This window comes from Triticum dicoccoides, chromosome 1B (genome assembly GCF_002162155.2).
Source record: "Triticum dicoccoides isolate Atlit2015 ecotype Zavitan chromosome 1B, WEW_v2.0, whole genome shotgun sequence".
Classification (NCBI taxonomy): domain Eukaryota; kingdom Viridiplantae; phylum Streptophyta; class Magnoliopsida; order Poales; family Poaceae; genus Triticum; species Triticum dicoccoides.
Genome location: NC_041381.1, coordinates 477,811,368 through 477,839,267, shown reverse-complemented (window position 1 = coordinate 477,839,267; position 27,900 = coordinate 477,811,368).

Below are 27,900 nucleotides of genomic sequence, written 5' to 3'. Positions count from 1 at the left end.
CTTGCACTCCTCCACTGTAAGAATGGAGAAAGTTGTAATCTAGTAGTACCTACTTTCATCGAAAGCATGGGACATCCAACAGTCTTACCACCTTGGTAATAATGACCGATGAGCCATCAAATCACATACACCCAGCAGTAAGTTGGACGGACGAAGCTACCATCACACTTGAATCCGCTTCTCCCTTCAACGCAGGCGCCAGTGAGAGGTCACGTCTACTCTGCCCGGGCATGAATGCGACACCAATTCTCTGGAGCGGCGCTGACCATTTCGGGTGGGAAGCGCGCGCGAGCGATGGAGGGGCTTTGGATGGGCCAGGCTGGTCAGGAGCGGGCGTGGCAGTTGTTCGCCTATCCCTACCTGACGCCCAGAAATGGGAGGATGCACCAACTCTCATGGCTAAAATCGTAGACTACACACCATCTCTGTAGGAGTAGTTCAATATCTTGCTCTCTCTAACACACACATGTTGTTAAACACACACACACACACACATGCACACACATCTTCATAGAATAGTAAAATCGTGCGAGTGCGAAGCCACGGGAAGTGAGATACAAATGGTGTAAGTACAAGAAGAGAAGAGGTGATGAATATTCCATCAAACCTGGACTGAGGAGTAGTACTCCCTCCGTCTAGGTGTTAAGTCCTCGTACGGAAATCAGATATTCCCAAAATGTTTGGGCATCGTCCATTAACTTCGCATCTCAATCCCCTCTTGGCCTTGTTGCTAGCGAGCGTTGTTACTTAGGGAGCGTTTGGATCCTTAGCAAGAACAGGTTATAGCATAGCCGGGCAAGGTTAGTGTCGGTGTCAAAACCGGCGGATCTCGGGTAGGGTGTCCCGAACTGTGCGTCTAAGGCTAATGGTAACAGGAGGCAGGGGACACGATGTTTTACCTAGGTTCGGGCCCTCTCGATGGAGGTAATACCCTACTTCGTGCTTGATTGATCTTGATGATCTGAGTATTACAAGAGTTGATCTACCACGAGATCGTAGAGTCTAAACCCTAGAAGCTAGCCTATGATTATGATTGTTCTTGTCCTACAGACTAAACCCTCCGATTTATATAGACACAGGAGGGGGCTAGGGTTACACAGAATCGGTTACAGAGAAGAAGATCTACATATACGAATTGCCAAGCTTGCCTTCCACGCAAAGGAGAGTCCCATCCGGACACGGGACGAAGTCTTAAATCTTGTATCTTCATAGTCCAACAGTCCGGCAACAGTATATAGTTCGGCTATCCGAGGACCCCTTAATCTAGGACTCCCTCAGTAGCCCCTGAACCATGCTTCAATGACGATGAGTCTGGCGCGCAGATTGTCTTCGGCATTGCAAGGCGGGTTCCTTCTCCAAATACTTCATAGAAGATTTTGAACACGAGAATCGTGACTGGCTCTGTAAAAAAAGTTCCACATACCACCGTAGAGAGCATAATATTCCAGGATCTGATCTGCTGACGGCTTTTTATAACATCACGCCGCGGTCCGGTCTTTATTCAAACCGTTTTTCACAACCTGCAACCGCACATGTCGCGAGGCAGTTTTGTCGGCACGTCTCGTCGAAGCAGAGATCGTGTCCCCTTATCACAGGATTCTCATCAATACGGGTGTGGGTAACCCAACCGTGCCATCAAACGTGGCGCTTGGAGGAATAAGCATTTTTAGCGGGCAAGTGGGGAGGCGCAGGATCTCTGCTGCCCTTATAAGGAGATAAGAACTCCCTTTTTCACCCACGCCCTCCTCTACTCATCCATTCCTTTCTGCTCGAGCCCTAGTGCCCAAGCGCTCCTCTTCTCTGCCCAAAAGGGCTTCCTGAAGATGTCCGGATCTGGAGCAGGAGGCAAGTGGATGGCCTCTACCGTTCGGGAGAAGGATATCAAAAAGCTTCGGGGGTGGGGGGTATCTGGCCAAGAGAATTGGCCACCGTCTTCCAACGGCAGGACAGATCATCCCCACTCCGGAACCCCGCGAGAGGGTGGTATTCCTCCCTCATTTTTTCCGTGGGCTAGGGTTTCCCCTTCATCCGTTTGTTTGTGGCATCATGTATTATTACGGGATTGATTTCCATGATCTATCCCCGAATTCCTTCCTCAACATCTCGACATTCATAGTCGTGTGCGAGGCCTTTCTCCGCATCCCGCCGCACTTCGGCTTATGGCTGAAGGTTTTTAATGTGAAGCCCAAGGTAGTGAGCGGCGAGCATGCCGAATGCGGAGGCGCCATGGTGAGCAAGATGCCCAATGTTACATGGCCGACAGGGACTTTCAATGATTCCGTCAAGGAGTGGCAGCAGCAGTGGTTTTACATCACCGAGCCGCATGACAAGGAATGGGCCGCCGTTCCAGAGTTCAGATCCGGTGCCCCCCTGCGACTTACGTCCTGGCACCAGAAGGGCCTGAACTAGGCTTCGTCTGACGAGCTATCAGAGCTCCAGACGCACGTCCAAGACATGGAAGACAAGAGCATCAAGCTCGTCAATATAGAGGTGATGTTGATTCGCCGGATTCTACCATGTCAACACCGGGCTTGCAATCTGTGGGGTTCGACCCGGCCAAGCACCAGACCCTGCTAGAGCTCTTCGGCTCTATGCATAAAGACATCTGGAAGGTGCTTTTTAAGTCTGGCAAACTGTGGCCGGACTCCACCGAGGACCGCGGGTACCAACTGTACCGCCCTGCAAGTTTGATAAGTAACTGTATGTTTGACAATTCATCTGTTTTATCTGCACATCCTCAGGAAAATACTTAACGCATTTCCCATCAATTTCCTAGGGCTGGGCAAAGAAGGCGGGGCGGATCTACTGTCCGGCCCCGCTGCCAGAAGAAACGGCCGGCCCACTTCTGATGAAGATGTTGGTCCCGGCGCCTTATAAGGCGCCGAAGAAGAAAGCCAAAAAGGAGGCCAAGAAGACCAGGGGCAACCTCCGCCGTTGTGGAGCCTCGAACACAAAATCCAAAGACTCTGATGCCAATTCTTCCTCCGAAGAGGACGGGGAGGAGGAGGAAGATGAATCCCCCGCGGGGGGAAGAAGAAAAGGACGACCTCCACATCCTTGGAGGCCGATTCTCCTAAGAGGGAAACTCCTCTTCAAGAGGAGTCCACCGCCGCCACCGATAGCAGCCCGGAGTCGGATCCCAGGGCCGAGACCCTGGTGAACTCATGAGTATAAAATCCAAACACGCTCATGTGTCCAGAACTGTCACGGCATGATATTTTAATCTGAACCGTACTTTTTTCAGTCCGGCGAGGTTCCGCGCCGAACAATCGTCGTTAGAGGATTTGCTGGGTTCGGATGCAATGGAGAGCGGGACACCCCCAAAGGCCCCCTCCCCCAAACATATGACTGAAACCGAGGTTTTGTCCCAGAAGGACCCAGGCTAGGGAGGGGAAAAGATCCCAAAGGCGGCGCCAGGAGGCCAGACTTCAGGGTCCAGATATACGGGAAAGAAGGCTCCTGTAAACATCGATGGCGGGGGTTATCTTGAATCCGGCCCCCAGCCGGACACAATTCTGGAGACCCGTAAGGTCGTAGGGTCAGGCAGGCGACCTCCGTCAGCTGGAGGAGGTGTGTCTACTGGAAACCTCTGTCCAACCAGAGGTGCCAGATGCTTTATTGGCGGTGCTGAAGGGTGCCTCCATTGTTGATGAACACCATGCCCTTATGGGTGCGGTGATTGAGAAGATTCAGTCTGCTGAGAGTGGACTGAATGAATCCTGTATCAGCCTTATACTCGGCTTTGAGGTATGTTTTATGAGGTTTGGAAGAGTGTCATGGTATAGATAGCAGCCCCTGATACACTTTTTGGTGAAAGAAAGAACCGGACAGAGGATTGAATTTATGTTCGCATGAGACTCACTTGATTACATCTATCACTTTTTTTAAGCAGGCGTCTGTAGCGGCTGCCGCCTCTCATGCTGTGGAAGTATCCGGACTGAGGCATAGTCTGGAGCGGGCCGAATGAGAACTTGGCCAAAGTGAAGAAACAACTGGAGGGCAACCAAGGTATGCAGAAACCTTGTTTATTTAGAACGAATGAATGAGTGTGCATGATGAAAACATTTTGATAACGTGCTCTAGGGGCGACGGCCGAAATTGAGGCTCTGAAGAAGGCTGTGGCCATTTATTTAGGATGAATGAATGAGTGTGCATGATGAAAATATTTTGATAACGTGCTCTAGGGGCGACGGCCAAAATTGAGGCTCTGAAGAAGGCTGTGGCCGAAGCTGAGAAGAAGGCAGCCGCAGAGTAGGCTCTTCGTGAGAAGCATGAGGCCAGAGTTATTGAAGCTGAGCGGGAGCTTCAGGAGGCCGTGAAGAAATGCGAGTCCTTGGAGTAGAGTTTATCAGGGAAACAATCCAAATTCTCAGAGGCTCGCCAAGCCGCCAGTAATGCCCAGGGGGAAGCCCAGGGTGCCCCGAAGGAAATTTAGGATGCAAGGAAGATTGCAGCTGGTAAGGGTTTTTCTATACAAAGCGGGTATTTGAGAGGAGAAAATTAAGGGTGATAGCTTGAGTTTTGATGTATACAGGGGTATTTGCGGACCTGCCGCGCAGCATATCTGATGTCGCCCAATTCTACCGAGCCGAAGAGAGGAATACTATGGATAAGCTCTTCTGGATGCAGTATCTGGAGCCTAATTATCCGGTGCCTTTCTCCGATCAACTAAAGCAGCTGGTCGAGGTGCATAAGGCGGCCAAGCTAGCCATGAAGGATTAAATTATCCGGCTGTGGCCTGCTGAGCCGATTCCAAGCAGTTACTTCGGGCTCGTGAAGCGGCTTGTGAGTGCCTACCCTCGACTCGAAGTCATCAAGCAGTCAGTCTGCATAGAAGGTGCGAATGTCCTTCGCCCACGCAACGGTCCATTGGGGGAAGATGGATGCAGAAAAGCTGATGACCACGGGACCGCCGGAGGGGAAGGAGCACCGCAAGCCCGAACTGTATTATGAAGGTGTCTTTAAAGGAGCCCGCCTTGCGGCGGAGCAATGTACCAAGGACATTATATTTCCATGAATACGGTCATGTTTGCCCTTTGTAATATTTGAACAAGGTCTTTTTATATTATTTATTGTTGTTGTATGAAAGTTTTTCCTCCCGTGCGGCCGTTTTTATATATTAATCCTGAGAGTCGGCTAGTCGTCGGCTTCCGCCCCCACGTAGTGAGTATGGGGGTGTTCGGGATAAACCTGAGCACTCTTTATCCCAGTTTTGGGTCCCTAAAGGAGGTTCTCAGCACAGCGAACCAGGCAATCGGACTATAGGGCTTTATCGCTCTCACTTAGCCATGGGAGTTTTTTACAAGGAAGGTAGACGCAGCCCTTGGTGTTTGGAAGACCGCACGAGGGGCTCTATAAGTACCTAATTGTAAAAGGCCGATCCGTCGCACGCTGCATTGGTTATGGCATTATGTGGAAGAAATCCTTAAAGATTTTAGAACCTCTCGAATAGCTGACAAGCTCTCGCTTCATCATGACAGTTAGTTTTCGGCTTTCTCTACTGAGGTGCTCGTCCGAAAGAACCGGAACACAATCGCAGTAGTTCTCCCATTGCTACCTTAGCCAATATAGCAGAACATAAGGTACCAAAACATAGGAGCCGGGCAAACCCAACTATTGACCCAAGACATGATTCGGAGCTGATGCATATAATGCTATAAGTTCAGGGTGCCGAGCTGCCATGAAGGTGTTTGGACTTTTTTGCCGTAGTATTGGCGTGATGAAGCCCCTGGCATATTAAGGCATATCGTGATAAGCAGCCGCCCATTTTTTTTCAGAGAACATATTTTTACATAAGAAATAGCAGTAGATGAGCATCACATAAATCCGAATGTTGTATTTAAATAATACGTCAATGCGTATGAGTACAAATGATGTGATAAAAAGAAATATGATTGCAGAACCTGCTGATACCAGGCATGGGGAAGTTGTGTTTGGACCCGGGGTGTAGTCGGATGATCGTAGAGGGGAATCTCTAGAGCTATCCTGGCCTACATAAGGATGAATCTGCAAAGACAATGCAAGAAATGGTTTGGCGCCACAGAGCGGTTGAGCCACAGTATGTGGCTTATATTATATTTTCCGGAGTGTTTTAATTAAGCTCCGGGCGAGCCGGGCTATCCTGCTGCGCAATAGTCGGACTCCTTTGGCAGTGTCTGGGAGCTTGGTTGTTGACTCAAGGTTCGGCTCGAAGGTGACATCCGTTGCTCCTGCTGTTAAAGCGGTAGTAGACTCTTTGGCAGTGAGGGGGAGTTCGGATCTGCCATTAACCGTGATGACACCGTGCGGACCGGGCATCTTTAATTTATGGTATGCATAGTGTGGCATCGCGTTGAACCGAGCGAACGCGGTTCGTCCGAGCAGTGCCTGATGGTCACTGCGAAAGGGGACGATGTGGAAGACTAAATCTTTGGTACGGTGACTGTTCGGAGATCCGAAGACCACTTCCTATGTGATTGAGCCCGTGCAGCAGGCCTCTACCCCTGGTATGACACCTTCAAAGGTGGTTTTTGTGGGCTTGATCCTTGAGGGGTTGATGCCCATTTTGCACACTGTATCCTGGTATAGCTGGTTCAGGCTGCTACCTCCGTCCATAAGGACTCATGTGAGGTGGCATCCGTCGATAATAGGATCGAGGACCAGTGCGGCCGAACCGCTATGACGGATACTGGTAGGATGGTCCTGTGATCGAAAGTGATCAGGCAAGAGGACCATGGGTTAAACTTTGGGTCGATTGTATAGACCTCCCTTAGTGCATGTTTCCACTTGGGAATGTGGCTTGCGCATATCATATTCACCGTGTTCACATGGGGAGGGAATTTCTTCCGTCCTCCTGTATTCAGTGATTTGGGCTCTTCGTCGTCATCGTCGCTTTGAGACCTCTTCCCCTTGTTTTCGGCATCTGACCTGCTGGCTTGTCTAAAGACCCAGCATTCTCTATTGGTGTGGTTGGATGGTATTCCTTGGGTGCCATGAATTTGTCATGGACGGTCGAGTATGCGTTCCAAACTGGACAGGCCTGAATTGTTTTTGTTGAATGGCTTCTTCCGTCGACCGGACTTGGAGCCACTGAATCCGGCATTGACTGACGTGTCTTCGGCACTATCACCGTTTTTGCGGCGCTTGTTTTTGTTGCACCATGGTTTGTCATTGCTATCCTTAGCTTTCAATGTGTCAGGATTGCTTGATGTGTTGTTACTACGAGCCAACCAGCTATCCTCGCCCGCGCAGAAGCGGGTCATGAGTGTTGTGAGGGCTGCCATGGACTTTGGCTTTTCTTGGCCAAGATGTCGGGCAAGCCACTCATCACGGATGTTATGCTTGAAGGCCGCTAGGGCTTAGGCATCCGGACAGTCGACAGTTTGGTTCTTTTTGGTTAGGAACCGGGTCCAAAATTTCCTGGCTAACTCTCCGGGCTGTTGGGTTATGTGACTTAGATCATCAGTATCCGGTGGCCGCACATAACTTCCCTGGAAGTTATCAAGGAATGCGTCTACTAGGTTCTCCCAACTCCCGATGGAGTTTGTCGGCAAGCTATTCAGCCAATGCCGAGCCGGTCCCTTGAGTTTTAGTGGGAGGTACTTGATAGCGTGTAGATCATCTCCGCAGGCCATGTGAATATTGAGGAAAAAATCTTCTATCCATACCGCGGGGTCTGTGGTATCGTCGTATGATTCAATGTTCATGGGTTTAAACCCTTCTAGAAATTCATGATCCATTACTTCATCAGTGAAGCATAGGGTATGTGCGGCGCCTCTGTGCCGGGCTTCATTGTGTTCGGCCCGGCCGGATTTGTTAATGTGTCCTATGTGATGATCCTCGTCACGCGTTGGGGCGCGCCCCCTTGATCCGTATATCGATCTTGACTGTCCTGCTTTGTTTTATAATACATCTCGTAGGTCCTTCGTGTAGCCCCGGACCTTAGTATTATCATTTGATTAGCGATGGGGTGCAGTCTGGACTTCGGGATGGTACGCCGCTTTGTCGCGGCCACGGGGTGGCTGGTCAGCCGCATCATGCGCTGGTAGCGTGGGCTTTAAAGCCTCCTCCTCGAGTTGAGGTAGCAACCTGCGCTTTTGGTAGCTTTTGCTAGGGCGCGCGAGTCCGTATTCCTCGGCATCCAGGACTTCGGTCAACCTATTAGTTAGCAGATCTTGATCGGTTTGAAGCTGTTGGTGCTTTTTCTTCAGGCTTTTTGCAGTGGCTATAAGCCGGTGCTTGAAACGCTCCTGCTCGACGGGATCCTCAGGCACGATGAATTCTTCGTCACCAAGGCTCTCTTAGTCTTCGGAGAGAGGCATGTAATTATCTCCCTCTGATTCTCCATTTGTCGCCTGTTCCTTAGGGCTAGCTTGCCCAACCTCTTGCTCGGTCTGCTCGAATCCTGGCTGGGCAGGATTGTTTTCGTCTTCGACACCATCCGGGTTATTATCTCTTGTGCTGGTATCGCTATTTTTGCTATGGTGGGGCTTGGAGCGGCGCCTATGACGCCGGTGTCTAGATTGGTTCTCCAAGGGGTTATCTTCTGTTGCCTCATCGCCATTGCTTTCGTTGGGGTTGTCCACCATATATATATCATATGATGAGGTGGCTGTCCAGCGCCCTGTAGGTGGTGGTTCCTGTTCTTCTCCTGCATCGTCGTCCATACCGTCGATGTCTTCGGAGTTGAAGTCAAGCACATCGGTTAAGTCATCGACAGTGGCTATTAAGTGGGTGGTGGGTGGGGAACGAAGTTCTTCATCGTCCGCTTCCCACTCGAGCCGGACATAGTTCGGCCAAGAATCTCCCGACAAGGACAAAGACCTTAATGAGTTTAGCACATCACCCAAGGGCGAGTGCTGAAAAATATCCGCGGCGTTGAACTCCGAGACCGGTGCCCAATCAGATTCGATAGGCACGGACGTATGCGGTTCTTATCTTGTAGCCGGAGGCAAGTCTGAGGGTCCGATGACACCACCCTCATAGGAGGTGGGATCAGTGTTCGGCTCCAACATCGATGAGTGTGCTGCCTCTGTGGTGGGTCTATCCACCCGTCCTTAGAAGGCACGATCTGCTCCGGATTGATTCCCGGCAGCACCGCAGGCGCGATCTCCCGAACATTGTCCGATGACAGATCAAAGTCATGCCCGTCGTGACCGTTCAGTGCACCGGACATGGGCTCGAATCCGTCGAAGATCAAGTCTCCACGGATGTCGGCAGTATAGTTCAATCTTCCAAACTTGAGCTGATGGCCAGGGGCGTAGCTATCGATCTCCTCCAGATCGCCAAGCGAGTTGGCCCGCAGTACGAAGCCGCCGAATACGAAGATCTGTCCGGGAAGGAAAACCTCCCCCTGGACCGCGTCGCTAAAGATGTTTGAAGGAGCCATCAAGTCTTATCGCGACGGCACAGTGGAACTCTCAATGAAAGCTCCAATGTCGGTGTCAAAACCGGCAGATCTCGGGTAGGGGGTCCCGAACTGTGCGTCTAAGGCTAATGGTAATAGGAGGCAGGGGACACGATGTTTTGCCCAGGTTCGGGCCCTCTCGATGGAGGTAATACCCTACTTCCAGCTTGATTGATCTTTATGATATGAGTTCTACAAGAGTTGATCTACCACGAGATCGTAGAGGCTAAACCATAGAAGCTAGCCTATGATTATGATTGGTCTTGTCCTATAGACTAAACCCTCCGGTTTATATAGACACCGGAGGGGGCTAGGGTTACACAGAGTCGGTTACAGAGAAGGAGATCTACATGTCCGAATTGCCAAGATTGCCTTCCACGCAAAGGAGAGTCCCATCCGGACACGGGACGAAGTCTTCAATCTTGTATCTTCATAGTCCAACAGTCCATCCAGAGTATATAGTTCGACTGTCTGAGGACCCCTTAATCCATGACTCCCTCAGCTAGGCGTTTAGAACTGTTAAAATATGTTAGCTTTTGTGGGCCAACTAGCTTGGGTGCGCTAGAAAAACCTTGCTTGCTCAGGAGTGCCAGATCGCCTTGCTTCCGTCGGCAACCTTCGCATAGTAGTAACATAGACTAGTAACATATGCATGTTACTAGTCCAAGTTACTCACCACTATGACCAGCCTAAGCAATCTAACCAAATGCTCCTTACTCTGCCTTGTTATCTCCCCCGGAAACCCAATGCATGGAGCGCAACTACGCATTGATCTGTCAAGAAATCAAAGTCGGCTTGCATGCGAGTTAATACGTGGCCCTGCATGGTAGCTAAAATGGCATCTCTTAGTTGTTTGGATTAATTGTTGCGTTTAGAGATATAAATCAGGGCTTTGATTGGAGGAATGACCGCTCAAGTTTCTCCTTCTCCTCCAATCTGCTTGCACCTTGGTCCCGCTGCACCTTCTAACGTGACTTATTACACCTAGACAGAGGGAGTAGTACGAGATATGGTGGCACACTAACTTAGGTCGAATACAAGTGCCGAGTATTGTGTGCATGTTATAATAAGGATTCACTTAAAATAGTACGTGAGCGAATAGAGGGATCAATTGGACAGTGTTCTCGAGCATTAGCGAGATGTGTGAGGTAAGATACACCGCTGCCGCTTTTAATTTTTCTTATTAATTTGTTTGTTTCACCCTTTGACTAGTGGGACCAATGTACTATGTGGTGAGAGGTAAGGTGACTAAGGCTGCATTATTTCTGCACCACTGTGGATAGTCTTACCACCAAAGCCACATGACACGATTATGATTTAAATCCCAATGACTCTGATACAAAAAAAACACGGCATGCTTGTCACACAAATGCAAGAACGTATAAAAGGTTATTTTCCTCTTGTTGAACATAACGGGAGGGTTGTGTAGCTGGTTAGCCTGTTTGCTCATCAAACTTGAGGTCTCGGGTTCGATAACTACACTTGAGCATAATTCTTGCCAGGAGGATTCTTTGACTGGTCAAAATGGATGGATACGGAGCTATATGATCTCATAGTGACCGTATAACCACCTCATCACGTATAAGCTGCAGCCTTGGCGCTTGTTTTCTATGGTTTGCACTCTTCACACTCTCTCTCTAGTAAATATATACAAGCTGGGGCCTCAGCGCTTGTAGTTGCTCTCATCAGACTATCTCACCCTCGCCAGATCTTAACAAGACTTCGTTAGCCTCTCTCTCTCCCCTCACTGCTGGTCAAAGAGCCGACAGGATCCGTCCACCGGGAATGGAAAGAGGCTTAACGTTGTCACCATCAGCGAGGGAGGGAATCCACTACTGGCATAGATGTTCACTTTTACCCAGCTGTGGTGCTGGAGGGCCTCCGACCCCTTCTTCTTTGCCGCCATACATATTGTGGGCCAAACGGCCTCCGGTCACCAATCAAACCACACCCCAAGAACCTTAAGGTATAATTTACTTATTCCACATGCATTGCTCTAGCTGCATGTGGGCTTTTTCCGATTCTGCACTCGAATCTAGGTGTTGGATCAAACATGAAAGTAGTGGGGAAGTTGTATACCATGAATCTAGGACGTGGTTCAAAGAGGAAAGGAATGGGGGAAAGTAGTGGGAAAAGTTGTATAGCATGAATCTAGGACATGGTTCAAAAAGGAAAGGAAGGGGGGAAAGTAGTGGAGAAAGTTGTATCGCATGAATCTAAGACGTGGTTCAAAGAGGAAAGGAATGGGGGAAAGTAGTGGGGAAAGTTGTATAGCATAAATCTAGGATGTGGTTCAAAGAGGAAAGGAAGGGGGGAAAGTACTAGTACAGACTGTCTATCCAACACCTACGTTGGTTGAAAAGGGAAAACAATGACAAACACAGTACTCACATCTATGATGAACTGATCTTTTGTTTTGCGGGACAAGGCTGTAGAGTTTGAGCAAGACTAGATTTGTTGCGCTCACATAGGAAAGGGTGTCTAAAGATAACAAAACTGGGACCAACACAAATATGCTCCTTGGTTGTTTGTTCTTTGTTGCAGCAGACTGTGCATCACCCCAGTATATCGGTAGACGCACATGGTGCTGGTGCGTCCACTGTCCCGTGCAACTCTTTAGCTGATGTTAACCTAAGGCCCTGTTTGGTTAAAAACTCCCTAGTCCATACCTTCTTAGTTCTAGGGACTAAACATGGACTAGAGGTTATTAAATGACATGCTAAAAGACCATGTTACCCCCCTAATGAACTAATAGAGACAAGGTGCGATGCGTGGCAGGGGCAACTGTTGGAAAATGTCCCAAAAAGACTCTCCCTTTGGGTCTTCTTTCTTTAGTCCCAAATGCCCATTTTTAGTCCCCAAAAGTCGCTCCTGTTTGGTTTAGATGGGACTGTCATGGAGTTTTTTTAGTCCCTACACCAAAATGTCCCTGTAAACAAACACCCTCTAATAATGCTACTGGAAAATTGATGCAATGCCACAGTTAAAAGGAAATTACATGTTTAACGAATTTTATTGTTAATATAATCTCTTTGTTAATATTAATCAATGCCACCGTTTGAGAAACGCTACTGTCTTTCTTTCTTTCCCATTTAGATAAAGTAGATGCTTATTTTTGTTGGCTTCTGTGTCATCCACCGTTATTGACCACTAGTGGTTTACTTTGCACCTCTGTGTAAACAGGCTTATCTACTTCACCTCGTTGCCATTCTGACCTTTTGTTGCACTACACAAAATAATTTTGTTTTAAGAGTGTTTTGTGCAGTTCAGCCAAAATGTCACACCGACAACATTGCTTGATTGCTTGATCTTAGTGGAACTGCACAAGAGGAGATCTTACTTCCTATCCGTGTTGGCAAATTTGGTTCAGATCTTCTTCTTGTGAGTTATTTGAATTCCGCGTCATGAGAGGTCAGTACTAGCCTTCTTTCACATGATTCTGCAGTGTGCTTTCATATGTTGTGCTACTTGTATGGTAATGTTGCTTGATTTTAGTGAACTGCACAAATGGAGACAAGACTTCCAATATGTATGTGCACCGTAATATTCCATTGAGGTAAGGTAAGGATATTTCACAACTATTGGCCTATATTTTGCCACTTTCATCAGAAAATTAATGTCATTGTTTAGTGTTATACTTGTGCTCCCTAATTGACATTCCAAATCTTACATTGAAGGCAAAGCTTGTCTGTTACTGAACCAAGTGATGAAGTGGAAGAAAAACAAAAATCAACTCCCGGTGCTGTAATGAAGCACTGGAACTGTGATGACACAAGTAATGATATAGTTTTGCATCTTAATTTATTGCTATGGCTGGAACGAGCATTTGTTTTGCCACTATTTTGATGCCACTCTTATTGTAATACAGAATTATCTCTACTTGTGCAAACAGGGATCTTCTTTGAAGATACCATATATTTTAGTGGAACTGACAATAAGATGTTGGAAACATTAAGCTAATCGAGGAGTATATAGTAAGCATGGCCACCACAATAGATAGCAACAGATGGTTCCGGAGAAGTGCTTCCTCTGTATGCTCTACATAATAAGCCTCCTGACAAAGGTTGGTACTCACCCACTGATTTTATCCATATGATTGATCTTTGTCATCTCTATTGGTGTTGTGCTACTGTTCAGATACTCTCATGAAAAAGTGGTATTGTCATTGAGAAGTGCTTCATCTGTGTTGTTTTAAATATTTCCTTTCCTTTTTATCGAGCAAACACGGATGCTAGCATTTAGTTGTCATCTTGTCTTTGCACAACAGAATCATCCTCCTCTGAAGAAGAATATGGAGTACGTGAAGTGAATAGTTCCGATTATGCCAGGATGAAGAAGCCCTGTCTATCTTGTCATCAGAAGGGGCAGTTGAAGGATGGTTACGTTACTCCCCACAAGACCAAACTAACTTGAGCTGAGAAGGACTGACAAATCTCCATTTTCTTGCTGTGATGCGCGAGTACATTGTTGTTCTAGGACTCTTTCCGGTGAGTTGCATTTTTCTAAAAGTGTGCTCTACATGGACCATGTAGGTGCCTGTTTAAACTGTCAATTCATAGTACAGTTTGCTTTATAATAATCACTTTTTTTGTATTTGTGCAAACAGGGGTGCTCAGCTTGATTTCAATGGGAACTGCACAAAATGTTCATGAATACATCTTATCATTCAATTCCACCACAAGAAAGGAGGTGCCGATAAGTTCAAGGCATTGCAACATATAAGGGCGAAATCATACAAGCTACGCGCAAATTTTGTTGATTTTGGTGGAACTGCACAAAAAGAATAGCTGGTTTATTTAACATGAGGTGCCATATCAATGTCCGAACTGATGGAAAACCCTACCCATTCCACAATCATAGGCATTTGATATTTTGGAATGGTACAACCTTGTCAAATTTTGCTCATTGATTTTAGCAAGAAGACATGTGTTTGATATTTTCGAATGGGAAGCCCTTTGCTGTCAGCAGCGTCGATCAATTTTTTCTTTATTCTTTACTTGTGAAGTAAATATTGGATCTGACATGTGAATCGCTGAGATGCATAATCATCGATTGTTTTGAATGTTCTCTATGAATTGCCAGGGTTGTGTGTTTGATTGCAATGTACATGAACGCTAAAAAGATGCTCAGACTCTTTGTACTCCTTCTGTTCCTTTTTACTTTGCACATTGTGAAAGTGCATAATTTTTTCTATAAGATTGGTCAAAGTAGAGATACTTTGACTACAGACAAAACTTGTATGCAGACTAGAAAGGACCGGCGGGAGTACATGTGAAATTGCTGCAAACGAGGTGATCACCCTGGGAATAATGCTAGTACGTATTGTTTTGCATGTTCATCGAATGCCAGTGATACAAGAATTCGAACTAATCAAACTAAATTCATTCATACATGTCCGGATTTCATATAAACATGCTGGATTTCATTACATTTCATACATTCTTCAACTAAAAACGGGTGTGCTGCAGGTATAATTAATTAACCGAAGCTACCCACCTATGTCCGGCTGAGCCGAACAGAAGCTTCAGTGACTTAACTACAGGTGCAGTTGTGTAACTGACATGTGGCCCAGATGCCTGTTGGGCCCACGTGTTAGTCAGCCAACTGCACCCGCAGTTAAGTAGAAGCAACATCCTTCTCCAACATAGCTCCACGTCGCCGGCAAGAAGCTAATCGGTCGTCAATGGTCAACCCGCCTAGATTGGCTTCAACTGGAGGGTAGCAGCGGTGGCATTACTTGGACTCGAGTGGCGGTGACCTACAATGTTCTACTCTTCTTTGTTTTCTATGTGGTGCGTCCTCGTTGGTAGCGGGGCGGGGCCTCAACGGAGTAGGGCCTCCGCCTTGGTGCCGGCAGAGCGTGGCCTCGACGGAGCCAGCAATGTCATGTCTCATTGCCGGCGGGCGGTGCCTTGACGGAGCGGGGGAAATCCTCCCCCTCGTTGCCGGCAGGGGTGGGGCCTCGGTTGAGCCTGCGATGTCCCCTGCCTCGTTGTTGGCAGAGCATGGCCTCGGCGGAGCCGGCGGTGTCCTCTGCCTCGTTGTTGGCGCCGCGGGTCCTTGGCGAAGCAGGGCCTCGTCGACTCCAGCGGAGCGGGGACTCGTCGGAGCCAGAATTGTCCTCTGCCTCGTCCTCGGTCTCGGCAAACAGTGCCTCGCCCTCTTCATCGCCCTCTTTGTAGGCGGCCGCATCCTCTGCCACCTGCATGCAGTACCGCCAGCGCTTGAGGCGGCCCTCGCGGGCGGAGTGGTACGAGTCGAGCAGCCCCTCCTGCTCCGGCCGCCCCGCGGCGATCTGCTCCTCCGCCTGCAGGTGCTCCTGGAGGATATGGTGGTTGTAGGCGGCATCGTCCTGCGCCTCCCGGAACTACTCCTCGTGGTTCTGCCTCACTGTGTCCATACATTAGGCACGGGCCTCGCCGATGGGCATGGTGCAACACACTAGCGAGGATGGCGCGGAGGAGGGGGTTGGCGCCGGATCATCGACTACCATGTTCTTCATTGGGACGTCGTCGTCCTATGGATGCCTGTCGACCAGCCAGTCAGTAGCAATGGCTGCCATCTGCTTGTGGTCCATCGTCCGCCCATCCCGAAGAGCGCTAGAGCGCGAGGAAGCTATGGTGACCAATAGTGGTGTGGATAGGAGAAAGGGAACAAATGCGGATGACTGCGGCTATGGCCGGCGCAAAAGTTTATATAGCAATGGTAGGCGGCGGAGGGACGGACGTGTGGCACCGGAGTTGCCGCCTTGGCAACCACGTATCATTAATGTGGGTGGCAAATGGAGGGACGGACGACACTTGTGTCGTTTGAAGGCGGAGCAATCACTTGCACCGGAAGCAGGGCAGACGGCACTAACCGTTTCGGGCACAAAGCGCGCGCGGGCGAGGGAGGCGGTCTGGGTGGGCTAGGGCAGTCAGACTCGTGCTTGGCAGCGGGTCGATCATGCAGCCAGCAAGCTCACCGAGCTGAGCGACGACAATCAGACGATGGACGTAGCTTCCAACCAGGAGCCGGCGCCACTGTCCAAGCCGGTTCATGCCGTGTTCACCATAGAGCTGGTGCGGCCGCACTTCGACGCCCTAATGGCGGAAGAGCTACCAGTGCAGGAGGACCTGTGCTGCAACCTACGTCTCCTCAGCGAGCACCGGTGAACAAGCGAATGACAATGCCGTCGCGGACATGTGGCCCTATAATCCTGGCTTCGTGAATGAGCAGCGGGCACTGTATCAGACCATCCGTAGGGCCCGCGAGGCCCTCTCCGTCGTCCTTTGAGTTGTTGCGCTCGCCGTGGCATCGCCGTCTCGCGTTGTCAACATGCTCAACGGACATGAGGATTAGGAGATGACTTTACTTGGAGAGGATGACAGTGCGGTCCCACCAAGGCCATAGCCGCACGTACACAAGTGCCTCCTTATTATATAAAACTATAATTTTTTAGCTTCCTCCTGGTTTCCTGACATCACGGTCCCACACCATTGTCAACCTATGTAGTCAATAAACGAGAGAATTGCACAAGGAGCGGCCGACAGCTGGGACGAAGCAGCTCGAGCAGTATTTGTGTTTTTGAGGTGTGAGCACTACAGAGTTTTTCTTGACTGATGTTTAGCCCAGATATTAATTTTTCTCCTCTCAACAACAACGAAAACATCATTGCAGGTATTAACTGGGCGTGTTGTGGCCCGTCTAGCCCAGGCCAGATATCCAGCCTAGATATTAATTTTTTTCAAGCTAAAAAGGTCTAGCCCAGCTATACTTTTTTAGGAATATCCAGGCAAGGTCAAGTTGTTATTCTCCGCCCCGCTGGGCTGCAAATCTTTCCTAGGAGGGATGCATTAGGCCTAACAAGCAAATGGGCTTTAAAAATAATAAATGGGATGTAATTATAAAAACTAGGCAGTAACTATAAAAAATGCACCAAACACGTAATTACTTTATAAAATTTTATTTTTGGATATTGAAAATTTTAATTTCATTAATTGTTGAGCGCGTAATGTTTCATTGGATTTTTACATAATATAAATTTATATTGAAATTGTATTTAAATCTGACTACAATTTTTGGGATAAAAATATTTCGGATCCCATCAAAATGTGGGAAAGTTTATTGAATTCTGTTTTGAACGGTTGGTTGAAATGGGCTGTACTTTTAACAAACTGTAAATGGGTTGTAGTAAACTCCATTAGAATTCAAAAATGGGCTACACTTGTGGACTTACTAAGTAGACGTGTCCCCTAAAAAAAGAGAGTTGATGCATATGCAAGGCTTTGTCAACTTATAGTCAACACACGGTTCTAGTAGCAGTGGCCGTTGGATGTCCATCCAACGGATGCCGTGCTTCTTCTTCAATCTCGGATATTCTAGCTTCACCCACCCAAAAAATGATTCCTCCTCCTGACATCTGGGGTGCACCATTTCGGAAGCTGACCTGTGGGCCTACTAAGTTGACGCGTACCAAGGGCTTTGTCAACTTAGCCAATATAGACGATTCTAGCTGCAGTGACCGTACGATGTCCATCCAACGGCCGTCGTGCTTATTCAACCTCTAGTCTTCTTGCTCCAGCCGCCCAAAGCAGCGCCGGTCGTGCCGCCTGCTCCTGCCTCCCGTGGCCGGTTGTGCTTCCGCGGCGGCCTCACCGCCCCCTACTACTCCCATCGCTGGCCAGGCCATCCCTCCACTCGCCCACACCTCCTGTTATTCTGCGGCGATGGCAGCCTCACACCACAGCCTAACCAATGAACCCTTGTACTCCTCTCCACATGGGCATCCACTTCCACGTCTTCCACGGCTCTGCGTCGTCCCCTTCCTAGGCCTCACCGTCGTCCACCGCCCTAGTGCTCTTGGCGTGACGTGGGCAACGTGGTCAAGGAACGACTTCCATCGGAAGAGTACTGTACGTTGATAGGCTGACACCTGGGTCCAGGGCAGCCGCAAGGAATTGGCTCCTTATTACGCGCAAAATAAGTATTCCTCCATCTGATAATAGGGACCCACCGGACGGGCCACTGTATTTCACAAAGAAAACATTTCCCCCCTGACCGCTGGGACCCACCAGCTACATCTTCGCACGCAAGGAAGTGCGTCCGGGCAAAAAAACAATTCACCCGCCTGACTGCTGGGACCCACCAGCTACATCTTCGCACAGAAGGAAGTTCCTGACAGTCAGGAGCCACCTGGTCGAAGCGTACGTAGCATTGTTATTCTGGTCGCGAGCATGTACGTACATACTGGTCAATGTAGAGGTGCGCATGTGTTGTAGTAGAGGTGCGCACGTAGCATGTACAGGTACGTACAATGGCCAAGGTGCAAGAAAGTAAATATGTCCATGTATGTACATACGGGCGGGGTCTCGAACGCCTACTCGCGCATACGTACGGCCAGGGCTCGTGTACATGGCTGGGTCGGAACGGAGAAACTGCATCGTCGTCGTGTCCATGGGGAGCCAACGGGCTGGGTTGGAACGGAATGCGTCATCGTGTTCATCAGGAGGGATTGGACGGAACAGCAGATGGAAACGAGGCCTGGCGTACCACACAACGGAGGAAATGGCCTTGTGTTCAATCGGCCACGGTCGAAACGGGATCCTGTTCATCGGGAGGGGTCTGGCGTCTGCAAAACAAAGGAAACAGACTTATGTTGGACCTCCTACGGTCAAAACGGGGTCCTATTGATCAGGAGGGGTGTGTCGTACCGCAAAATGGAGGAAACAGACTTGTGTTTGAGCGCTACGGTCGAAACGGGGGTCCTGTTCATCGGGAGGGGTGTGGCGTACCGCAAAACGGGACTCCACGTGATATTGTTCATCTCCACCGTTGACCTCCTCGAGCCTCCATGGGCTACTGTTCATCCACCGTCGACCTCCTCCATCCTCCACCTGCGACTGTTCATCCATGGGCTCCTGTTGATCCAGCCTCCACCGCGCGCTACTCCACCGGCTACTGTTCAACCAACCCTCTCCACGGGCTCCTGTTCAACCACCCCTCCACGCGCTACTGTTCGTCTAGCCCTCCACCGGCTACTGTTCAACCAGCCCTCCACTGGGTTGTCCTATTCATCTAGCCCTCCACGGGGTCCTGTTCATACAGCCCCAACCGGCTCGATCGACCAGGGCCTTGTTCATCTATAGGCAACACCATGGGGTCCTGTTCATCCACCCCCACCGGAAACTGTTCATTCAAAGCCCCTGTAATGCTCACTGTTCATCCGCAAGCAGCATCAATCGACTTCAGTTAGCAGCAGTAGCGAAGGAATCGCTTGATCGGGTTCAGTTAACAGCCATCGATCGATCGCTTGGGTTCAGCAACGCGTAGCTTGTAATGCAATCGCTTGGGTTCAGTAGGCAAACGCTTCGCTCGGGTTGAGTTAGAGCCCAACGCCTTGCACCCACGCGCGTGCGTGTACGAGAGAAACGTGCAAACCTCCGTGCATCGCTCGGCCCCGGCCACCCGCCATAACCGGGACCAGCCCGATATTTCCCTCGCCCTTGCTTCTACCACGGTTTTTCCGTCATGGACGGCCCAAAGAATGTCATGTAGCTACGTCTCCGGCCCACCCAGGATGAAAATCCCATTTTTTGTCAAGATTTTTTGTCATAGAAGTAGGAGCCCACCACATCTATGATGATACCGGGTTTTGTCACAATTATCGTCATAGAAGTGTCATAAGTATGACGGAAAAAAATTCGTTCAGCCCAAAATGTCACGGATGTTTCTTTTTTTTGTACTGGTAGGGGTTGAACATGTAGGTCATCATCCTCGAGAAGGTTGGAGGGGCATTAGCAAGCCTGAAAGACATGCAGTATATTCATAAGAACCAAAGCTCATTCTAAAAGCTATCTTTGGGATATCTTCTTCACGATTGCGAATCTAGGGATACCCCATACGGAGGTCAAGCTTCGAAAACACTTTTGCAACTTTGAGTTGCTCGAACAATTTATTGATATTGGAAGTGGATATTTATTCTTGATTGTCTTCTTTTTCAATGGGCGGTAATCGATGCAAAGTCATTCTGTGCCATCTTTCTTCTTGACAAAGAGAACACCACATCCCCAAGGAGATGAACTTGGTTTGATTAGACCCAGACGCTCTTGTTCATCGAGTTGTTTCTTCAATTCTTTCAGCTCTTCTGGATCAAGCTTGTAGGGGCGCTTACATATGGGCTTTATACTGGGCTCGAGCTCAATAACAAACTCAACTGGCCGGTGAGGAGGCATTCCTGGAAGCTATTCTGGAAATACGTCTTGATACCCACAAACAACTAGAATCTGAGAAATAGCATTGATCTCGCCTTGCACATTAAGAGAGAATATTCGAATAGTGTTATCATGAGCTGCAAAGATAATCACCTCTTCAGACGGAAGAGTCAATTTGACTTCCTTGGCTGCAGAATCAAGAGAAGCCTTGTGCTTGGAAAGCCAATCCATGCTGAGGATGAGATCAATATCAGAATTGCCGAAAACAATCGGGGAAGCGAGAAATTCGTAATTACTCTTCTTGATAGTGACATCTGGAACCACCAAAGTATAGCTCAACTGTTTACGCGGAGAAACAATATCCATGAGTTGCCCAAATGTGAAGAAGTGAATTCATGCTTGGCAAAATATGGTCTAGACATGAAACAATGCGATGCACCAGTATCGAACAACACTTTAGCAGGAAAGGAGTTAACTCGAAGAGTACCCATGATCACTTCGGAAGATTCTTCTGCTTGAGCTGAATTCATCATGTTCACCCTTACATGCTTGGGATTATGCCTGACAATTGCATTGCTTGGAGGTCTGCTAGGGGGAGGAGGTGGAAGGCGCCTTTGGTTGGAGCACTTGTTGTAATAGTGACCCTTCTGACCGCATATGTAACAAGTGACCTCTGAAGCTGGGCGAGGAGGAGGAGCGCATGTCCTTGGAGCCTGAGGCCTCTGCTGGTACACTAGGTTGGGTGGGTGGGTAGAAACACGACCACCATACTGCTTCTGTTAATAGGGCGGACCAAATGGAGGAGGTGGATGAAGACAAAAATTCTGCTGCTTAGCAACCACTTGAGAGGAGGATGAGGAGTGAACTGCATCTCTGAGCCTCTTCTTGGAAGCTTCACACCTGAGTTGAGCTGCTTCTTGCTTGAGGGCCATGTTATAGAACTGATTGAACTGAGTCAACTCCATAAGAACGAGAGCTAGCTGAAGGTCCTCTCTAAGGCCACCCCTGAACTGATAGATCATGATCTTCTCATTTGAGACGCCTTGCCTTGCATAGCGAGCAAGATTCTGAAACTTGATGTTATACTGATACACAAACATGACGCCTTGCTTGAGATTGCGCAATTGCTCACGCATGCCCTCGGTAACACTTAGTGTAGTGTGATGAGCTCAAAAATCCCGCCAGAAGTCGGTCCAGGTGACCATTCGACCCCCTCTAGGGTCTTTGTACTACTGCCACCAATCTGCTACCTGGTTCTTGAGCTAGATGGAACCGAACTTGACCTAGTCCTCTAGTCTGACATTGCTACACTCAAAATGCTTGTTGATGTCTACGAACCAGTCGTCAGCATCCATGGGCTCGACGCAAGCACTGAACATCTTGGGCTGACTTGCAAGAAACTGATTGAGAGTAGCGAATTGAGGTTGATTTTTGAAATGCCCTTGGCCTTGATTTCCTTGGTTCGCCTGGTACCCTTGTAAGAACTGAAGAAGCATCTGGGTATTGGCATTTGTGGCTGCCATCACAGCTCTCCATGCCTCGGGAGGTGGAGGTGCGGATCGGGGGCATTCTTGCTCACCTTCTTCACCCCAATCCGGGTTAGAGTGAGTTGCGGGAGCCATCCTGAAGAAGATGTCATCCATTAAAACTACCATTGAAATGATAGATAAGCTGAATCAAAGGCTAGAGAGGTGAAATTTAGTCTTCACTATAAGCATCCGAACAGAGAGATTGAATGAATGCATTCCAAAGTTAATATGATATGATCATTAGAATGAGAAGCCACTTGGAATGATTGGATTAGTAAACAAGGTAACAGCTGGATACAAACATATGATAGAGATTTCATCCAAAGTGTTCATGATGAGGCCCATGGGCACGATGTACAACAGACATCACGAATGACAAACGAGACGTCCCCAAATCAGCATAGCCAAGGATTCTCTAAGATGCCACGCGACCAGTGTAAATCGATCGTGAAAAAAAACCACTAGATGTTGGACCCCAATCTCAAATCATACATCTATCGGAAATAAATCCTAGGTAACTACTTGAATTTCCACCTATTAACTCTCGATATTCTTGGTTATGCAATCTGGTACAACAAGAACAAGGAGCAAAATATATCACACAACTCCTAGTAGAATTCTATGCTCCAAATGTACTACCTCCTCAACACATAACTAAGAACCACGAAAATCGTGTACCTCGGACCTTCGAAAGTACATCCCCTATACTAGCTGTGGCAATACATCTGGTCACTCTCCCCAGTACTGGTTGGTGCCAAACTACTCTCACCACTAGCAGCATAGAAGCACTTTCGATGTGGGCATCCTCTGGTATTCCGTAATTGAAACGATAAACACTGTGACGACAACACCATGGAGCTCAACTCCTCGGGACACTTCCATAACCCCTAAATGGCAGGAGGCACCAAGAACAGAGTTCCCGTCATAATGATATCGGACCGATTCTAGAATACCCGTGTGATCCTATAAAATTGAGTGAAAAAGGATAGAAGAGTGGAAAACACCTATGCCACAAATCCTCACCAGAGCGACGATGGGGATAAGGATTAAAAAGCATTCCTACTATCCTGTATATAAATAAGACTCAAAATAGTTTTCTTATAGACTCGTCAGTGGTTGATCAACCAAAGGCTCCTATAGTTGGTATGGCTCTAATTCCAACTTGTAACGCCAAGATGAAACTCTATCGCGATCTCGTGGTGAATTTGAGATCACGGCAGAACCCCGTTTTGGATCGCTTGGCAAGGTGGCATACAAATACATACAATCGAAGAATAGACAGAATACAAGATCAAGGCATTCACTTGCCCCAGAATTGTATAAATATGAAAATCATCATACAATCATCCATAACATATAGATAGAGTCCGACTATGGACAATATAAACAAGAAAACACCACCCTGCTATGATCCCCGGATACTCCGACAAGGGCCACTACTGATTGTCCGGAAACAAGACGTAGAAACGCCCACGATCCTCGTCAAACTCCCACTGGATCTCGGTGGCATCTTCTGTGTCTGTCTCAATGGTACCTGCATATGTGTTTCTAGTATACTATGAGCCACGGGGACTCGGCAATCTTATTACCCACAGTGTCAAAACTAACAAAGCTTAATGGGTATGGAAGATTAAGTGGTGAGGTTGCAGCAAGCACTAAGCATTTGTATGGTGGCTAACTTAAGAGTACAAGAATAAGATGAGAGGCTGCGCATAACGGTCGCAAACTAGTAATGATCAAGAAGTGATCCTGAACTACTTACGTTCAATCATAACCCCATCTTTTTTCCTCCGGAAATTCATAGAAAAGAGACGATCATGGTTACACATGTGGTTGGTGTAATTTAATTGAGTTTAGTGTCAATTTAACTACAACCGAATATGATAAATTTCCCATCTGCCACATAACCATGGGCACGACTCTCGAAAAGATTAAACCCTGCAGGGGTGTCCCAACTTAGTCCATGATAAACTCTCACGATCCGCGGAGGCAAATCTCCATCTCGGGAGACCCCGATCAAACTCGGAATCCCGATGCACAGGACATTTCAACAATGGTAAAACAAAACCAACAAGACCTCCCGACGTGTCGACATCCTGATAGAAGCCGTGCGTATCTCATCTCAGGCCATGATCAGATGGGTTAAGCTATGAATGAAATCAATCATCGAGTTTCCCCCTGGTGGCCCAGCAGGCTGCCCGGTTTGGACCAACCCTCATGAGGAGGACTTGCCCGGGTTGTTGATTAAGAATCCTTGGATTACTTACTCCCTATGCAAATTTAAGTTGTTATCAGGCAAATGGTAAAACCAAAGTTGGGCCTTGCTGGAAGAGTTTTATTCAAAGTGAACTGACAAGGGGGGCCCATAAACCCCTGTCGGATTTCGGGTTCCGGCAGACCCTTGAAGATCTCTCACGTCTCCAAGCCTCGCAAGGAATCTAGGCTAGAAAGAAGAACACACAGGGGACACGAGGTTTATACTGGTTCAGGCCACCATTGTGGTGTAATACGCTACTCCAGTGTGTGGTGTGGTGGATTGCCTCAAGGGCTGATGATGAACAGTATAAGGGAAAAACAACCTCGCGAGGGGTGTTCTTGTGGTGGTGTTGTCCCTTTGGTGGGGTTGATTCCCGATTGCCCCTATGTTGTGATCGCTAGTCCTATATATATAGTGAGAGGCCCTGGTCCTCTTCCCAAATATTGAGCGGGAAGGGCGCCAACAATTGGCCATTTTGAAGGGGAACATCTAGTACACTTATCCTGACTAAAGTTGGTCTTCGACTGCCAAAGAGTCTGACGATGACGCCGTTTTGGGCTCCATGGTGACATCCATGCTGCCGCTCTGGTGGTCTTGGTCTTGTTGTACCGAAATGGTAACCTTTGCCTGATGCCTTGGCCTGTGCTTGCTCCCTTTGCACCAAAGGGGAAACAAGGACATTGCGCAGGCCGGCGCCCGCCTGGCCTCGTTCGTCATGGCTTGCGTCACGGGCACCTCGAGAGGTACCCCTGCCTTGATCTCTCCGCCTCCTCGTGAGCCTGCCTGATGAGGCTTCTCCTAAGGAAGCTTCCTGTTGTCCGCCCCGCGAGGCTTGGCCCCTCATGAGGGTCTTAAGCTTGAGCTGCTGAAGCTGGGCTTCACTAGGCCTCCGCTCGAGCCACGGCGCAGGCCGCAGGCAGGCAAGTCTGGGGACCCCTGTTCCCAAAAAGCCGACAGTAGCCCCCGGGCCCAAGGCGCGCTCAGACTTGGCTTAGCAGAGAAGCGAAGGGGCAAGTGCGATGCGCCACGGGCCCCAATAGCCTGCGGCCTTGGGTGCCGCGTGGCGATTGATTGGACGTGGGCGTCTCCGCTTCCCCACGACGCCTCGGTAACCATCACACATGATTAGTCCCTGCATGCAAAATGGGTCATGATTACCTAGAATCATGGAGGCCGACGGTTGTCCTCCACCGGCTATAAGTACGGAATGGCGTGAGCCCTTCTAGTCCATCTCTCCTTGCTTCGCCTCTTCTTCTTCCCCTCTCACCCTTGGCTCGTCGTGCCCCATGGCGCCCACGAAGAGGTTTTCGGCCGTGGAGAAGGGGAAGGCCCTCTGGGAGGGGCCTGGCTCTCCTCCAGCCAAGTGTGGCCGGGGCCGCCCGCGCAAGCATCCCCATCTCCCGCGAAGACTACCCGAGGCCTTGGCGGAGGCCGCTTGATCGGTGGGGGGAGACGCGCCGTGGCCACGCGGCGCCCCTGCAGTCGATTCCATTCTGTGGAGGTGCTGCCGGAGTTCGTCGTCTGGTCGGTGGATCCGGCCGGTACTTGGCTTCAACTCCCTCGCTTCTTCGCCGGCAAGCTGCCAGCTGGTGCTACGAGCGGGCTCTGGATCCAGGCGGATGGCTGCTGCAGCAGGGCCTCTTGGGTGGTGGTGGAAGTTTCCATTGTCGCGAACGTGGCGTTGACTCGCGGCTGGCAGACATTTTCCCGCGCGCGTGGTCTCGGCCAGCGTTGCACTCTCCACTTCAAGTTCGATGGTGACGCCACCCTCTTCGTGAGGGTGTTCGGAGGAGATGGCCGCCGTGCCGGGTGCTGCCCGAAGGTGACGATGACGGCCGGTGGCTCATCCTTGGCAATGGCAGCGGCGAAGACGAGGTCGGGCATGTGCCCGGTGGTGCCCGCGGCTCTTGAAGTTTCGGCGACTCTCCTTCCGACGGCACCTCCTCCAGCGGCGGCCGTGAGCAGCCACCACGCCGTCGTGCTTGCTTTGAGGGGGGAGGTGGATTGTCCCTCCGCCGTGCCCAGGTGAAGCGTGAAGGGGAGGCCGCTTGAGCTTCGGAAGATGACACCGATCTTCTTCTTCATGCTGTAGACAGTCCAGCTGCGCCTATTTTGCTTTATCTGCATAGAGAGAGAGAGAAGTATGGAGCCCCGTGGGGGCGTGCTAGACTATTGCTCTTAATTGTCATGATGTTCCTACTATCTTCATGCGATACTATGGCGCTGCATGCTCATGCGTAGGAAAACTTAGCTCGATAGGAGGGATTCGTTGTGGCACCAACCTCGGGAGGCTTCGGCCGGAGGCCTTGTCATGGGTCTTCGAGGCCTGTAAGAAGAAACTTGTCGAAGGGTTAGGTTCCAGCCCCCAACCGCGGGGGTCACTAGCTCGAGCTCGGCATTCACATCGTGATGCCCGTGGGGCATTGACTAGGAGGAGTGCTCCTGCTGAGAACCTAGGCCGAGGAACCTCACGAAATTAAACCAGGCGACGCTCGCGAGGGTGCCCGTGCAGCCTCCCTTGCAAGGGTCGCAAAAGGAAAGCAGGTTCAAGCGAAGGGCAAGGACGGAAAACACGGGCTAGGCGCCGCACAACACTCAAAGCAACTCCAACTAAAGCTTTAAACAAAGAAGAACTAACCAACTGCAGAAAGCAAATGAAAAGCCGCGTCCCGGCACCTAATCTAGTCTTCGACATCTTCTCACCAGCGCGGAGCTAAGTGCTGCCACTGGGCGTGGGCGGGAGCCCCCGAGGCCCAGGGGCGGCACTCCGGAGACTCTGTGGCGTGTACAACCCCTCATTATTACGTGATTGTCACGGGCGGCGAGCTTCACAGGCATTGGCCTTCTTCACAGGCACAGGGCCTTTTCTTGAGGGGAGGAGCGAGCTTCACAGGCATTGGCCTTCTTCACAGGCACCGGGCATTTTCCCAAAGCGGCAAGCTTCACAGGCATTGGCCTTCTTCACAGGCACTGGACCTTTTCCCTAAGCGGCAAGCTTCATAGGCATTGGCCTTCTTCACAGGCTCCGGGCCTTTTCCATAGGCACTGGGCCTCGCTCAAGGGTAGAACCTCCGGAGGTGTTGAATGTTCCACGCGTTCGGGATGGGCACCCCCTCCTGGGTCTCCAAGCGTGCGGAGCCGATCCTGGAAACATGAACAACCTTGAATGGGCCCTCCCACATGGGAGAGAGCTTGTGTAGCCCCTCCCTGGAGAGGACCCGTCGGAGCGCGGCCTCTCGACGGTGTTCCTCCCCCAGCACGAGATCCGTCCCCCGCATGGCGATCTGCTGCGCCTCGTCGAATGCCAGGACCCACATGAAACGACGCCTGACCTTGTGAGGGAGGACGGCCTCAGCTCCATAGACGAGGAAGAACGGGGTTTCACCAGTCGACTTGGTCGCGGTCGTGCGGATAGACCACAGCACAGAATGGAGCTCGTCGTACCATCCCCTGCTGCAGGTCTCCAGCTTCTTCTTGAAGGTCCTGGTTTTGAGGCCCCTCAGGACCTCCGTGTTAGCTCGCACAGCCTGGCCGTTG